This window comes from Heloderma suspectum, chromosome 1, assembly GCF_057233095.1.
Source record: "Heloderma suspectum isolate Gila_16-S chromosome 1, 16-S_ref, whole genome shotgun sequence".
Classification (NCBI taxonomy): Eukaryota; Metazoa; Chordata; class Lepidosauria; order Squamata; family Helodermatidae; genus Heloderma; species Heloderma suspectum.
The window spans coordinates 320,992,926-321,008,092 of NC_139458.1; the positions used below are offsets into that span (position 1 = coordinate 320,992,926).

The 15,167-nt window shown below is 42.8% G+C and overlaps 1 protein-coding gene and 1 long non-coding RNA gene across 2 annotated transcripts in view; one reads left to right on the forward strand and one right to left on the reverse strand.

Moving 5' to 3' along the window:
* Positions 1–12,532, reverse strand: part of LOC146359401 (uncharacterized) — a 40,420-nt gene extending 27,888 nt beyond the window's left edge. Inside the window, exon 1 of the long non-coding RNA XR_014786645.1 lies at positions 7,545–12,532. This is a non-coding gene — a long non-coding RNA (uncharacterized LOC146359401). The remainder of the gene's footprint in view (positions 1–7,544) is intronic.
* FOXO3 (forkhead box O3) overlaps positions 1–15,167 on the forward strand; it is a 153,755-nt gene that overhangs the window by 85,152 nt on the left and 53,436 nt on the right. The window lies entirely within an intron of this gene.

Here is a 15,167-nt window from a genome sequence, read left to right on the forward strand (position 1 = left end):
GGCCTCTGTCTGAACCACTGGGCCAGATTTATTACCTTTATAAAGGTACAGGTAAATCTCTAATATCCTGCCCTAAATTGAAGGGTAATTTTAGCTGTACAAAGCTTGCATACTCAAGAATTAAAAGAAGAGACACCTTCCCTCTGCTTCACTAATGACCAGCTTCTTAACCTGGGGGCAAGTCACGTAAACACCATTTATAATAAACCACAAACAAATTGTTGTTGTTCAGTCATGTCCAATTCTTCATGACCCCATGGACCATAGCACGCCAGGCCTTCCTGTCCTGCGCTCTCTCCCGGAGTGTGCTCAAGTCCATATTCATTACATCGGTGATGCTATCTAGCCATCTCATCCTCTGCCGTCCCCTTCTCCTTTTGCCTTCAATCTTTCCCAGCATCAGGGTCTTTTCCAGAGAGTTTTCTCTTCGCATTAGGTGGCCAAAGTATTTGAGCTTCAGCTTCAGTATCTGTCCTTCCAATGAGCACTCAGGGTTGATTTCCTTTAGGATGGACTGATTTGACCTCCTTGCAGTCCAGGGGACTCGTAAGAGTCTTCTCCAGCACCACAGTTCGAAAGCATCGATTCTTCGGCGCTCGGCCTTCCTTATAGTCCAGCTCTCACAGCCATACGTTGCTACTGGGAAAACCATAGCTTTGATTATACGAACCTTTGTCGGTAAGGTGATGTCTCTGCTTCTTACTATGCTGTCTAGGTTTGCCATAGCTTTCCTCCCAAGGAGCAAGCGTCTTTTAATTTCATGGCTACAGTCACTGTCTGTGGTGATCTTGGAGCCCAAGAAAATAAAATCTGTCACTGCTTCCATTTCTTCCCATTCTATATGCCAGGAAGTGATGGGGCCAGATGCCATGATCTTAGTTTTTTGAATGTTGAGTTTCAAACCAGCTTTTGCACTCTCCACTTTCACCCTCAACAAGAGGCTCTTTAGATCCTCTTTGCTTTCTGCCATTAGGGTGGTATCATCTGCGTATCTGTGATCTGTGACCTGTGATTCATCCAACCCGGCGTTTCTCATGATGTACTCTGCGTACAAGTTAAATAAGCAGGGTGACAATATACAGCCTTGTCGTACTCCTTTCCCAATTTTGAACCAATCGGTTGTTCCATGTCCAGTTCTTACTGTTGCTTCTTGACCCTCGTACAGGTTTCTCAGGAGACAGGTAAGGTGGTCTGGTACCCCCATCTCTTTCAGAATTTGCCACAGTTTGTTGTGATCCACACAATCAAAGGCTTTAGCATAGTCAATAAAGCAGAAATAGACGTTTTTCTGGAATTCTCTTGCTTTCTCCATGATCCAGCGAATGTTGGCGATTTGATCTCTAGTTACTCTGCCTCTTCGAAACCCGCTTGTACTTCTGGTAGTTCTCGGTTCATATACTGCTGAAGCCTAGCTTGTAGGATTTTGAGCATCACCTTGCTGGCATGTGAAATGAGCGCAATTGTACGGTAGTTTGAACGCTCTTTGGCATTGCCCTTCTTTGGAATTGGAATGTAAACTGACCTTTTCCAGTCTTGTGGCCATTGTCGAGTGTTCCAAATTTGTTGGCGTATTGAGTGCAGCACTTTAACAGCATCATCTTTTGGGATTTGAAATATCTCAGCTGGAATACTGTCATCTCCGCTAGCTTTGTTGTTAGTAATGCTTCCTAAGGCCCACTTGACTTCACTCTCTAGGATGATTGCATCCTGGCATCTGCACTCAATCTGTCTCCTATTTTGCTTCATTGCTCTCCATTCTGGAGTATATCATGGAACCATATGAGCTCTACTCTGGGGGGGCACTCAGGTGCCATTGTGTCAACTGCCCAGGTCATTTCTGCATTACACAGATTGACCAGGGTTTCGACAAGAGAGCCAGCTATATAAGTGGGGACCCCCCCCAAGCCTTTTGGTAACAATCCGGTTCCATTAACCTCCAGGGGTGGACCATCTTAGTAGTTCCCCCAACTTCGCAGAGAGGAAAAGCTGCTACAAGTCTAAACCTCAGCAGGTGATGACCTGACCATGACAAATGGACCAATTCAAAGTCCCCCACCTTCAGATCACCATCGCCAGGTCCAGCTGAAAAGATGACGCATAGAGCATGCCCCATTACATGTGTTGGGCTGATGACATGTTGGGACAGTCCCATGGTTGTCAGGGAGACCATGAAAACCTGAGCCATCCCAGACAAGGTTTCCTTGGCATGAATGTTGACATCCCTTGGGAATAACAGTCTGGGGAGCCTTAACAGCACGCCCAAGACCATCTTCGTCAGTTCAGGTAGGGAGAGTGTTGAGCAGCAGGGTGGGCGGTGCACCAACAGAATCCCTAGTCTGTCCCACTGGCCCAGCTCAAGGTGCAAACACTCCAGACCAGTAATCAGGTGGACAGGGAGCCTGCAGAGAGAGATGGAACTCCTACAGACCACAGCAACCCACCCAGGCCCTGAATGAAGCACCTTCTTTTGAAACTCAAACCAAGACACCTGCGCATTGCTTTATGATCCAAGCTGTGGTGATATTTAACATCCTCTAATGCAGCCTTTGAACCACTCAGTCGTTCCATGTCTAGTACTTACTGTTGCTTCTTCACCCTCGTACAGGTTTCTCAGGAGACAGGTAAGGTGGTCTGGTACTCCCATCTCTTTAAGAATTTGCCACAGTTTGTTGTGATCCACACTATCAAAGGCTTTAGCGTAGTCAATGAAGCAGAAATAGACGTTTTTCTGGAATTCTCTTGCTTTCTCCATGATGCAGCGAATGTTGGCGATTTGATCTCTAGTTCCTCTGCCACTTCGAAACCCAGCTTGTACTTCCGGTAGTTCTCGGTTCGCATACTGCTGAAGCTTAGCTTGTAGGATTTTGAGCATCACCTTGCTGGCATGTGAAATGAGCGCAATTGTGCGGTAGCTTGAACACTCTTTGGCGTTGCCCTTCTTTGGAATTGGAATGTAAACTGACCTTTTCCAGTCTTGTGGCCACTGTAAGTACTAGACATGGAACAACTGAGTGGTTCAAAATTGGGAAAGGAGTATGACAAGGCTGCATATTGTCACCCTGTTTATTTAACTTATATGCAGAGTACATCCTGAGAAATGCCGGGTTGGATGAATCAGAGGTCGGAATTAAGATTGCTGGGAGAATTATCAACAACCTCCGATATGCAGACGATACCACCCTAATGGCAGAAAGCTATGGTTTTCCCAGTAGTAATGTATGGCTGTGAGAGCTGGACTATAAGGAGGGCTGAGCGCCGAAAAATTGATGCTTTCGAACTGTGGTGCTGGAGAAGACTCTTACGAGTCCCCTGGACTGCAAGGAGGTCAAATCAGTCCATCCTAAAGGAAATCAACCCTGAGTGCTCATTGGAAGGACAGATACTGAAGCTAAAGCTCAAATATTTTGGCCACCTAATGCGAAGAGAAAACTCTGTGGAAAAGACCCTGATGCTGGGACTGAAGGCAAAAGACTGAAGGCAAAAGGAAAAGGGGACGGCAGAGGATGAGATGGCTAGATAGCATCACTAATGCAATGAATATGAACTTGAGCACGCTCCGGGAGAGAGCGCAGGACAGGAAGGCCTGGCGTGCTATGGTCCATGGGGTCACGAAGAGTCGGACACGACTGAACGACTGAACAACAACAACAATGCAGCCTTTATTTATCTGTGGATTGAATAAAAAGAGCATTTATCAGATAATTTTGCTCCTTTGACAAATGGTTGACTATAGAACATGGTGACTCTGCAGCGACCCATTTGGACTCCTGCCGCTTGCAGTGCCGTTGAGTAGGGAATTGTGACATAAATTTTGGCTTCACTTTTATGTAGAGGATTGATGAGTCTCATTTCATGAATGTTAATCAGCCCATTTGTGTTCAGGTCTTAAGTTATTCCTTGCATAACTGTTGTTTAATACGAACCCTTTGCCTGTCCCACTTCGCTTCTGTCACTGTTTTACTACAGCACCTCATGCAGCATTTTTCCACTGAGAGGTTAATATCTCTTGATTATGGCTAAAGGCAAAGGCCTACATGAGCCTATCCTGCACACTGCATTATCTGCAGTCATGAGAGTGTGATTATTAGCCAAACTACTTTAATCATGCACCTTTACTGTAAAAGAAAGTCTCTATTTACTCAAAATGATTATTGTTTTGGTGTTGAAAATGTAACGCTTTGACGTCTCCCCTGTTTCCCTGACATTTACTCATGCTCTCTCTCTACAGAACTTCATATTTCTGTGGTGACTTTATTGTCCCATAAACCAGAGTCCTGTATAATTATTTACCTTGGAAAGAGCACACAATCATTGCAGTTCTTCATGTTAGGCAACCAGGTGTTTTTGGTTTGGGATATAGCACCATACATATCTTTAGAATTATAGTTTTAATTTGGATTTCTGGAAAGCTGTAGCTAGCTAGAACAGGCAAATGGCAAACTAGTGGTACATGTCACATGAGTTACAAAGTCAGCATCTGTTTTGTTTGTTGTTTTTGTTTTCTTGCTTGTTCATTTGTTTTGCTTGATTTCTGCACTATAGCAGCACAGGCATAGTTAGCATGTGCTTCTTCCAGTAGGCAAATTGGAGGGTCTGGCATGAAACGAGCATTAATGAACAAGTGAGAAAGGATAAATGCTGCACATACGCAGACTTGTGTAATAGGAGTTTATGAAACAGGATTGGGAAAATACACTGTAATTGGGCACATCCTGTACTCTGTGAATCACCCAGCTCTAGTGTAATAAACATTGCTCCATTTAGGAGAGTTCATTCCCTGTTCTGTCTCAAGTGCAGGGCATTGCTTAGGAAGAGGAATGTATTAAGAGCTCACCTACAAGCATGTACGGTGCACAAAGCTCTCATTCTTTTTGCATCTCATGCATTGGGTTATTTCAAGATGCAGATTAAGGGTACAGGCAACTATCCAATTGAGTGATTTAGGATTCAGGCACCTATCCAAATGGGTGAAGTCTTCTTTATATGTCTGTTACAAAAGCCCGGCAGAATACACAGACCAATTAGCAGCTGATGCAGCTTGCTTGTATATAGCAACTGAAGTAAGACAGAATTTCTCAGTAGTATGTGAAAATACTATGCATGGCATTGGAAAACGTTACTTTTAGCAGCCTTGAAAACTTAACATCTGGCAATGATGGTCTGAGTCAAATAAGTATTCCTCATGTTATTTCCCAGATCAGTGCTTATTAAACAAGCCCTTAGCTGTGGCCACAGTGAAACTACAAGAGATACATGATGACTGTAGGTATGGCCACATTTCAGGCCATAGCCAGGGTCTGCTCCCCATTGTTGGGTGCTGAGACAAGGGCAATGGTTGAAGCTGGAGCAAGCAGATCAGGATCTGAGGGGCCAGACAAAGGGGCGTAGTCATAGCTGGGCCACAGGTCAGGTTCCAGGAAGGTAGATCAGGCTCCTAGGGATCAGAGGCAGGGTGTAGACAAGGCTGGACCGAGGGCAGGACCAGCATCAAGGGTAGGCATGGTTGGGCACCTGCCAAGCAGATGCCACACCCCAATAGGTGCCCACTAACAAGGGCCATCAGGACTTGCTCTTCCACCATTGCAACTTCCTTGTTCATCTGCCTCTCAGTCTAGCCCAGACAGTGGTGGGAGTGAGAAGGAGGAGCAGTAGATGCCACTGCCTGCTTGCTCCCTGGCTCTCTGCCTGTCAAGCAAGCAAGCAAGCAAGCAAGCGGGAGCAATGATGAGAAAGAGGAGCAGCAGCAATAGCAGCTGGTGACAATGGTGGTGAGAAGGTAGACGCACTGAGGAGGGGACCCACTGTGGGTGCCTTGCCCAAGGGCCTCAAAAACCTGGAGCCAGCCCTGGATGAAGGTCACGCTCCAGAGAGGACAGTGAGATAGAGCAGGGCAAGGCACAGAGCCAGGTGTCATCCTCACCTGCTGCTACTCATAGTGACAGGTTGCTCAGACTGATGAGACGGCACTGAGGAGTCCAGGGCTTGATAGGCCCAGGTGAGCAGGGATTAGCCTATGGGGATCATCTGACAATCACTACAACCTCCATGGAGTTCTTGCACTGCTATGTGTAATCAGCCAGTTTTTCATCAGCAGCAGAGCACTGGGTCTTGACTGCTGGGTGGTCCAGTTTGAGACACACATATCCCCCGCTCCTTATACCACAAGCAACGTCAAAGCCATAGAAGTCAATGGATCAAACTGGTGCTACACCAAATGTCTCTGATGGCTGCATTGATGTGATCAAGCTTTAGAGATCATTGTCATATTTTTAAAAAATGTGGCATGCATGGTCTTCTAACAAACTGATCTTCAGTTCTTTAGACTGTGACCCATAACTGGTTTATACCCTAGCACCATTTCAAGCATTTCTTTTTGATTTGGGATGGGAAAGAGAGAGGAAGACAAACAGAGAAAGACAAAGATTGTCATTCACTCTCAGGGATTAAAAGTGGGCCTCATGATTTGGGTTGGGGTTGAAAGTGGATCCTGAGTTTTAAAAGGCTGAAGACCTCTACCTATCAGTTTCCTCCCTCCAGCTTACTAATCACAAACAAAGTAGGTGCAATGTAGTGACTCCTTGAGAGCAGTGAAACTCCATCGGCCATCTGCCCTCTGGCTGTGTTTAGACTACAACCCCCATCATCCTCAGCCAACACAGCTATTTCAAACATAGTCCAAACACATCTGGCGGGGAAGGCTGCACAGCATTTTTAATTCAGACAGTTTGTTGTCTTGGTTCTTTATTCTTGAATAATGAAGAAGGCTGTGTTTGCACCAGCACATATCCACAGGTGGGTTTGAGGATGCACCTATGTAGCATAGGTATTGCTGGCGTACAACCAACCCCTGTAGCGCCATGACAATAATGGCAACCGTGCCTTCTCCTTGCCAATCTACTCTGGCGATGGCAGCAGTTGTAGGCCCAGTATTGGCCATGCAGTGTCTATAGCAGGAGTCACCACTTGCTAGGACCCAAACCAATTACTTTTTATTCCTAGGATGCTTGATTTCCCTTCTTCACGCACACACCTCCCCTGGTACTTCCTGTACTTCTAACTGATGGGAGCACGAAAAGTATGGGAAAGCTGCCAGGGCTGTGTATACTCTGTGCTTAGATAGATAGATAGATAGATAGATAGATGATAGATAGATAGATAGATAGATAGATAGATAGATAGATGATAGATAGATAGATAGATAGATAGATAGATAGATAGGGAATTAAAATTGTAACCCCGATTATCCTGTAAACTAGATTCCTCAGTCTGTATAAAAGATGAAAAATAAGGAAATGTGCACGTAGTAGCTTATTTAATTTTGGATGTTTTCTTTTACTTCTTCCAGTAAGGAGCATTCTACTTTTAAATGAAAACTAAGATTCTCTGCATATCGAATTCTGCACAGAATACTCATTCCTTATGTAGTGTGTGCAATCACAGAACCACAGACTACACATGGCGTATGATACAGCATATCTATACAGTTCAAGTCATAGCATATCTGTACAGTTCAAGCACTTATCTGGGTTGAAGGTCCTATTCACCTGGTAGTAGAGCTGACATTCCTACTCCCATACACCCAAATGTGAGATGTGAAGCAGGCACCCTATGCAGACACCTATGTGCACACATGTTCAAATTATGCAATTCATTCCCCTGAAAACGGGAGATAGCATGATTCGGCTTTTTTGTACATGGCTGTCTACTAGCAGATAACAAGACATCTTGTGTTCTGGCTGTTCACTTTCCTGAGTTAATGTATTCTGTGATACATAGAATTCAACATAATTCATCTGAGAAACATTGGCAAAATCTTCCAAAGTTTGGAAAACAACAGGCCATTGAAGGTATACATGTGAACTCAGATAGGATTTTTTAGAAGCGCATAGAGTCCTCTTGCAACAATAGTCCAAAGTATGCGACAGTCTCCTATTCGACACATGGATGCATTTTGAAGATTTTTCAACACAAGCATATTCAAACACAGCAGCGACAAAGAAAATGGATGCAGGGCAGTTCTGACACTCGTATATTTTATTAATGCAAATGCAGTGCAATTAATCTCCTGTCCATATGGCAGGTGGTGTTTTCACTAAGAAGTGAATAATCTAAGGTATAGGCTGTGGGGAAGGCCACAGGGGAGATTCAGGTCATTTGCTCTGAGTTCATAAACAGAAAGAAGGAATGGAATCTTTTTTCTCCCCTCTGTATCCCAAACAAATTTATAGCCCTTGTTCTTGCGGGTCATCTTTTAAATTTACAGGCTAATTTCAACTACTTGAATTAAGCTCTCCTTTCAGAAACGCAGTTTGTTGTGGTGCTGTGTAACAGGGTGGTAAGTAATATCTCCTGTAGCTCAGTGTAGTTGAGAAGCTATAAATCAAAGTGTGAACAATACATTTAGAATACAGCTGCAAAGAGTCATCCAGATAGCTAGCATTACTACTTTTAGAATTTACATATCTTTCATTTTCTGATTTTTTAAAAACATAAAAATGAGTACCATATTTGCTTAGCCATTGACTGCATTACATTAGTGTAGTGCAGCTTTCCCCAGCCTGATGCCGTGCCATCCAGATGGGTTGGATTACAACTCCCAGCATCTGGCTGGGACATGCTGGGAGTTGTAGTCCAACATATCTGGAGCACACCAGGTTGGGAAAGGCTGATGTAGTGCCATAAGTGAGAATTACCAGTACAGATGTCCAGTGAATCCTCTCCTATATTTAACTCTCCTTTTTTGTGCCACCTTCCATTTTCATGCAAAGGTTTCTGACGTCCACATGGAAAGAAGGGATCCTTTTCTCTCTTTCTGTGGTCTAGTAATGCAGTACTTGGCATGAGCCAATAGCAGGGTGTTCTGGCTTTGGTCTGTGATGGATAGATACCCATGTTCTGGCCTAGTTCTCCGAGTGTCTCTGTAAGGATAAGGTTTGGGAAACCTATCTAATTCACCCAGCAAGGGTGTGTTTTCTTGGGTTAAGAAAAATGTAAACATTTCAAACATTGTAGTTTACTGGAGCAGAACGTTTCTATTTTATTTTGTTGTTCATATGACAAAGGCTGTTGAAATATCAATAACTAAAGTGTTATCGCAAAAATATTAATTCATACTTGTTTTTCTGAATCTCTCTAATGCATTTTTGTGTGGAAGGACTGTGAGTTCCATTCAGTTTTGGTACTCAGGACAAATTCCTGGGCTCAGAATTCTTTAAAGCTAAGTGTCTATATTTTGCACCAGGCTCTGTTTAGTGGATCTTGGGGTTCCAGTAAAAAAACAAACAAAAGTAGATCATGCAAGCCTGAAACCTCTCCACTCCTGATATATGGTCTCCTCCCCACTTCCATCAAACCTGACACATTCAGGGGAGACAATTGTTTACTAATCAAATTACTCTATTTGAAGCGGTTACAAATTAAGTCAAAGTGTTTCTGGGGAACCTTGGAAGCTTATCATCGATTCTTTAATAAGAGGACCACTAATGGTGGGAAAGCTTCCCTGGACTTCACCTGAATCAGATGGCAAGAAGGAACAGAGCTGAGTGTCATCAGCGTACAGATGGCATCTCACTCGAAATCTCCCTATGACATATAGATGTTAAAGAGCATGGGGGGGCAAAGTGGACCACTGAGGGACCCTGTAGCATAAGTGCCATGGGGTCAAGCAGCAATCTCCCAGTACCATCACCTGGAATTGGCTCTGCAGGTAATAGTGGAAGCACCATATCACCGTGCCTCCAATTCCCAACTCATAGTCATTCCAGAAAAAGACCATGCTTGTAGATATCAAAAGTAGCTGAGCAATCAAGAAGGACTAACAGAGTCACACTCCTCCTGCCTCTTTCCCAACAGAGGCCATCTATCAGGACCAAGGTTGTTTCCCTACTAAAACCAGGCCAAACGCCAGATTGAAGTGGGTCTTGGTTGATGTGGAAAGGGTATCCATAAAGTATATAATTTTGAAAACCATTGTAAAAGAACATAAAGGGATGAGAGGGAGGGAATACACAAGAGAATACATGGTTTATCATTTTTAATACAGGTGTAAATGAAACATCCCAATGGGCTCCCCCTCACATCCCAAGGGGTTCAGCAAGACAAGCTACACATTCAGCTGATTTATGTGGTATAGCTTTTCATGAAATGTAGGCTTCAAAATGTAGGTGAAGGTTCTCCCTCTTACCTTATTTTGAAAGAAGAAGGAGAAGAAGAAGAAGAAACCTCCCCAGAGGAACGTAGAAAATTAGGATGTCAGGACTATATAATAGTTCTGTCATCTCTTCTTTAAAAAAAAAAAAAGCTTGAATCTAGAACTCTACCATATTAGGAATGAGTATAAGCTAGAGCTAGGCTGATATCAGTGAGATGTAACTTTGCATAGGGTTGTAGTCTTAGTATTTTGGGAGTAAGATGTTTTTTGGCAAAATAAATTTCTGGCATCAAAATGTATGTGTGCTGGGGGTAGACACTTTCTGTGGTTGTAAGTAAATATAGCTTTTGGCATTAATCTTTTGTAATTTCTGCATCAGGGCATACCCCTAGACTTCTACTGTCCAAGAAGCCATTCTGGTTTGATACAGAGCCCAGATTCGGTAATGAGTGACCTAGGGCAAGTCTGTGCATCTCTGCCTGGCCCACCTCACAGTCAAGCTTGCTGGAATCACTATAAAAAAGTTTCCATGAATCTAGAACTAGGAAAAGGGAAACCCTGTGCTAGTAGATATACTTCCCGTAGTCATTCTAGCAGTAAGGCTATATTAAACTGCTAGAATGGACACAACTAGACTTGTCAAGAGGTTCCTGACATGTTGGCTAAAAATAAGAAAGGTTTTATTTGTCGTCTTCAGTCCTTTAGGGTTATATTCAGGGGTGACTGGGTGACTTAGGACATGCCCTATCTCAGAGATAAACAGACATAATTCACAGCAATTCATTCTTTGAGATAGCAAGCAACTACAAGCCATAGTGAACAAGAGATAAAGATGCTATGTACATCAGCAGTAGTAGTTCAAGATTTTGCACCTCCCCATCTCCTGCCCTGACCTAGCCATCATTTGAAGTTGATTAGTTGGCCATTTGCATTTTTCAAGCTGAAATGCTTTAGCAGCAGATGGTTTTAAATGAATGCCTTGCCAATTTTTGCCATGACTTCTCCATGCAATTTGAGGTGTGTGTGTGTGTGTGTGTGTGTGAGAGAGAGAGAGAGAGAGAGAAATACAGCAATTGAAATTATTATGTAGTAACTGCAGGTGATCTGTGGTAATGAGAACCTAATAGTGAAAAGACAGGAATATGTTAACTTTAGCAAGACTGCAAAGAATGGTGTGAGTTAATAGCAGCACACATGGTTTCTTTCCTTTGTCCATTTGCCAAAGTGTTCTTTTATTGACTCAGAAATTACTTTTTTCCTCTTGTTTCTCTCTTCCTTTGTCTACCCGCCAAATTTAAACCAGTTTAAAGCCTATATATATTGTGAACCAGGGGAATCCCTGAGAACTCTAATAGCAATCCCTAGCCCTCTTGCAAAACTAGTCCCTAGAGTTCCTTAGGAAAACTGCACATGTGAAGCAGGTTATCATTTGTATCCTTCCTCCCCACCCCCTTCCACATTTACCAATGAAGGATGGTATTTGGAACTCACATCCAATGCACACTTCCCTTGTATAATTCCCACATGAACAGCACCTTTCATTATTTAGAACATTTTGGATTTTTTTTTTAAAAAAAACACAGATTGCTTTCCATACCAGAATGCATGGAATCGAGTTCTTTAAAAGCACAGTACTCATAACAGCACAATTTATATACATGTCTACTCAGAAGTAATTTAGTTCAGTGGGACTTACTCCTAGGTACGTTTGTGTAGGATTGCACTGCCAGTGAAATAAACACTAACACTACACACTCCCGCATAGAAACCCCCTTCATTGCTTTCTCCCACTCAAATGCTACAGTTTAAAACAGGAGTTGTTCTTGCGTAAAAGAATTGAAACAGACAAAATGGAAGACTCGGTGGGTTTTTGAGATGACTAAACCCGTGGTGAGGCATTTTTGTCTTGTCTGTCTGCATACAGAAGGAAACAAAGAACAAGGCTTGGGACTTTTCCATGAAGAAGAAGCCCGTGTTCTTTGCGGCATGCTTCACAATTTGTGGTGTGGTTTAGTATGTGGCAGGTGGGAAGTTCTGTGACTGTGGTTCTCTTCCTTCCCCCTTTTTCATTTTAATTGCTTGGACTATTTTTGCTTTGACTCAGCAATTCTGAAGCATACAACTCTGGTACTGTATATTTGAAAAGGGAAGTTTAAACGATGAGGGTGATAAAAAGCAAATATTCTGCTTTCTCAAAAGGGGATTAGCAGGAGGTGGAAACGCTATCCCTCTTAGTTTAGTTTTGCTTTTTAATGTATATTCCAGGCTTTCTGTCTACATAGGTTATTCTGAAATCTTTAGAATGTTGCCCCTGCTTTCTGCAGAAGTAGTATAGAAAAAGATTGCATGTGGGAAACAAAGGAAAGTATTTTTATGGTCTTCACCATTAAGAAAAAAAGAAAGAAAATACCCTCCAAAATCCTGAAGGTTTTGTATAGACAACCTGATAGCTGTATAATTGTTTCCATCACTTCAGAAGCTCAGATGGAAATATGATAGAAAAGGAAGTGAATACAAGCAATGTATCTGCCACATCAGGCCTACACAGTTTGTGTGACCTAGTAAATAACATGCCCGGTGCTTGACAATCCTCTGTTTTTGCAGTTCCAGGCAGGCAGCAAAACAAAGAAGTTCACTGAGTCCCTTGTGAGCAACCAGACTTGGTTGGTTGGCTGTGTTTAGCTTTCTGGATCACATGTTTTGCATGACACAGCACTTTAGGACCCTAATAGCATACTGTATATTCCTAAAATTTTCATATGTTAAGATTATCCGAAAGCTTATGACTCTTCAGGACAAACTAATAGCTGAAGTTCCCAACTATCTTGCTTCAAGAATGCACCAAAGGAGCAAAAGCTTTGTTCAAATGCCGTCTGTCAGCAATTCTGATTCCTCAGTCAAAGCTGCTATGACCTTCTGGAAGGTCCACCATTTCGGAATCTATCTTTCCAAAGACATTGCTAGATACAGTGGCTGCATTTGCACATAATAATAAGCCTGGAATCCTGGCTTGTTAAACCAAATGTGCAAAAGCTTCATGCTGGTACACACAGCCCTTTTGCTCCCTCTGCTCATGTGAATGGATAAAACAGAACAGGCATGGGTAGCTTAGTATTATGTCTGAACTCGGGATCATGTTTTTTTTTGTGCCCAAAGAAGCCAGAATTGTAAACCAGCTGTAAAACAGAGTTTGTTGATGCCTTGTGAATCCTGGCTTGTTCAGGCACAATAAATCATAATCCCAGGTTTGGATGTAACACTGAGTTATCCATGCCTATTTTGTTTACCTGCTCATGGCGGTGGGAGGAGTGAATTTGGAGTGAATGAGCTGTGTGGACATTGTGCTTTAAGAAGCCAGGATTCCTGGCTCATGGTTATGTGCAAATGTAGCTACTGAGGAATTGATTTTCGTTTCCCCTGCAATGCCCTATGTGTCTCCAAATCTGCTCTAAAGGGTTGGGGGATCCTCCAGAGCAGATTTGGGGGGCTGAAGGGGAGAGGAGAGCAAGGGGAATCCCCATTGCACAAACAGAAGTCCACTCACAGGACGTTGGATTTAATCCATTCTCTTTTGCTTCTAAAATTTGTTTTCTTAACACTGAAATATGTTGTTTAATCTTGGTGGCATCATGTAGAGAGCCTTGTATATCTTTGCTATTTCAACCAGTCTTTTCCCCATGTTCCTTTTTATTTAATTATTTGTATGCCACTTTCCACATAATTGTGCCTAAAGCAGCTCACAATACAAGAACAGCAATAAAAGAACAAGAATAGACCAAAGAGCATCATGAATATAAATAGTCTACCGTCAGAACATGTCAGAACATAACGTAGAAATCCAAATAAACACCTCCTTTTAATAATACTAACAGTATAACATTTTAAATTCATTACCAAGTAGGCAGTATCAATCATTAAAGCATGATATCAATTGATATTATATCTCAATTGTTAGAATACAGAAGTCAGGGTATAGTCACTCTGCACTTTCTAGTGCAGTCAGGTATGAATAAATAATATAATCAGCAGCCAGTTCCTCAAAAGTGTCCAGTGCAGGAAATAGGACGCAGATTTACAGCTGTCAATATAAAGAAGTGCTAGATTCAAAGGTGTCAAAACGATCCTAAGTATTGCAGAGGGGCCAGCTACACCGAGACCAGAAATGTGCAAAACCAAAGCACACAGTTGGGTATAACCAACTTATAAACAACCAAACCTCACATCCTCCAAAATCACACTGGGCCTCCAAGTAACTAAACTGACTCCCCCCCTCTCACCGGGAGAGTTACTACTACATTCTCCCCTCCCTTCAAATGGATAGCAGGGCAGTCCTGCCTTCTTTTCACACCAAAGTCTCTCCCTGTTTCCTGGCTGCTGGGGTTGACAATGCTGATCTCTCATATGCCCTTCCTCCATCTGGAGCTGTTCTGAAAGGCTCCAGCAGCAACAAAGGCATGGAGGAGGTTGTTGTTCAGTCTGTTCCTCTGAGCCCTGGATGTTCCTACTGCTTCTCCTCCCTTCCCCCAAATGTCAAGTTGCAAAAGACCTCCACCCCATACTGCAGTTGCACAAGCCGGTATCTTATTTTACTGTCAACTGAAAGCTGTACAGGAAAGAATATGGGGGAATCTTGCTGACTAGAATTTTAATTTTATTTTTTAAGCTCAACAGTATCTCTGATAACTTTTTGTGAAGGTTCCATTTTTCCAGGTTATTTTACATTTCCGAGGCTCCTCATCTCTTGTAATCTAGAAGACAGCAAAGCCATAACTGGCAGTGCCAAGGAGTTAAATATCCCTGCCCCCCCCCCCTTTAGCTTACACAACAGCGCTACAACCTCAAGCCTTAGTTTGCTTTAACCATTTCTTGCGGCTGGCTAAATGAAAGGGTTTCATAAATTGCCATCTCAATTCAGAAAACTCCCGCTCAGTATTCCAACTTGAGCACTTCTGTTGACCTACGTTGATAAATGTTTGTGTTAAAGGAGACATGCCCCAATAAAGCTGTTTCTGTCTCC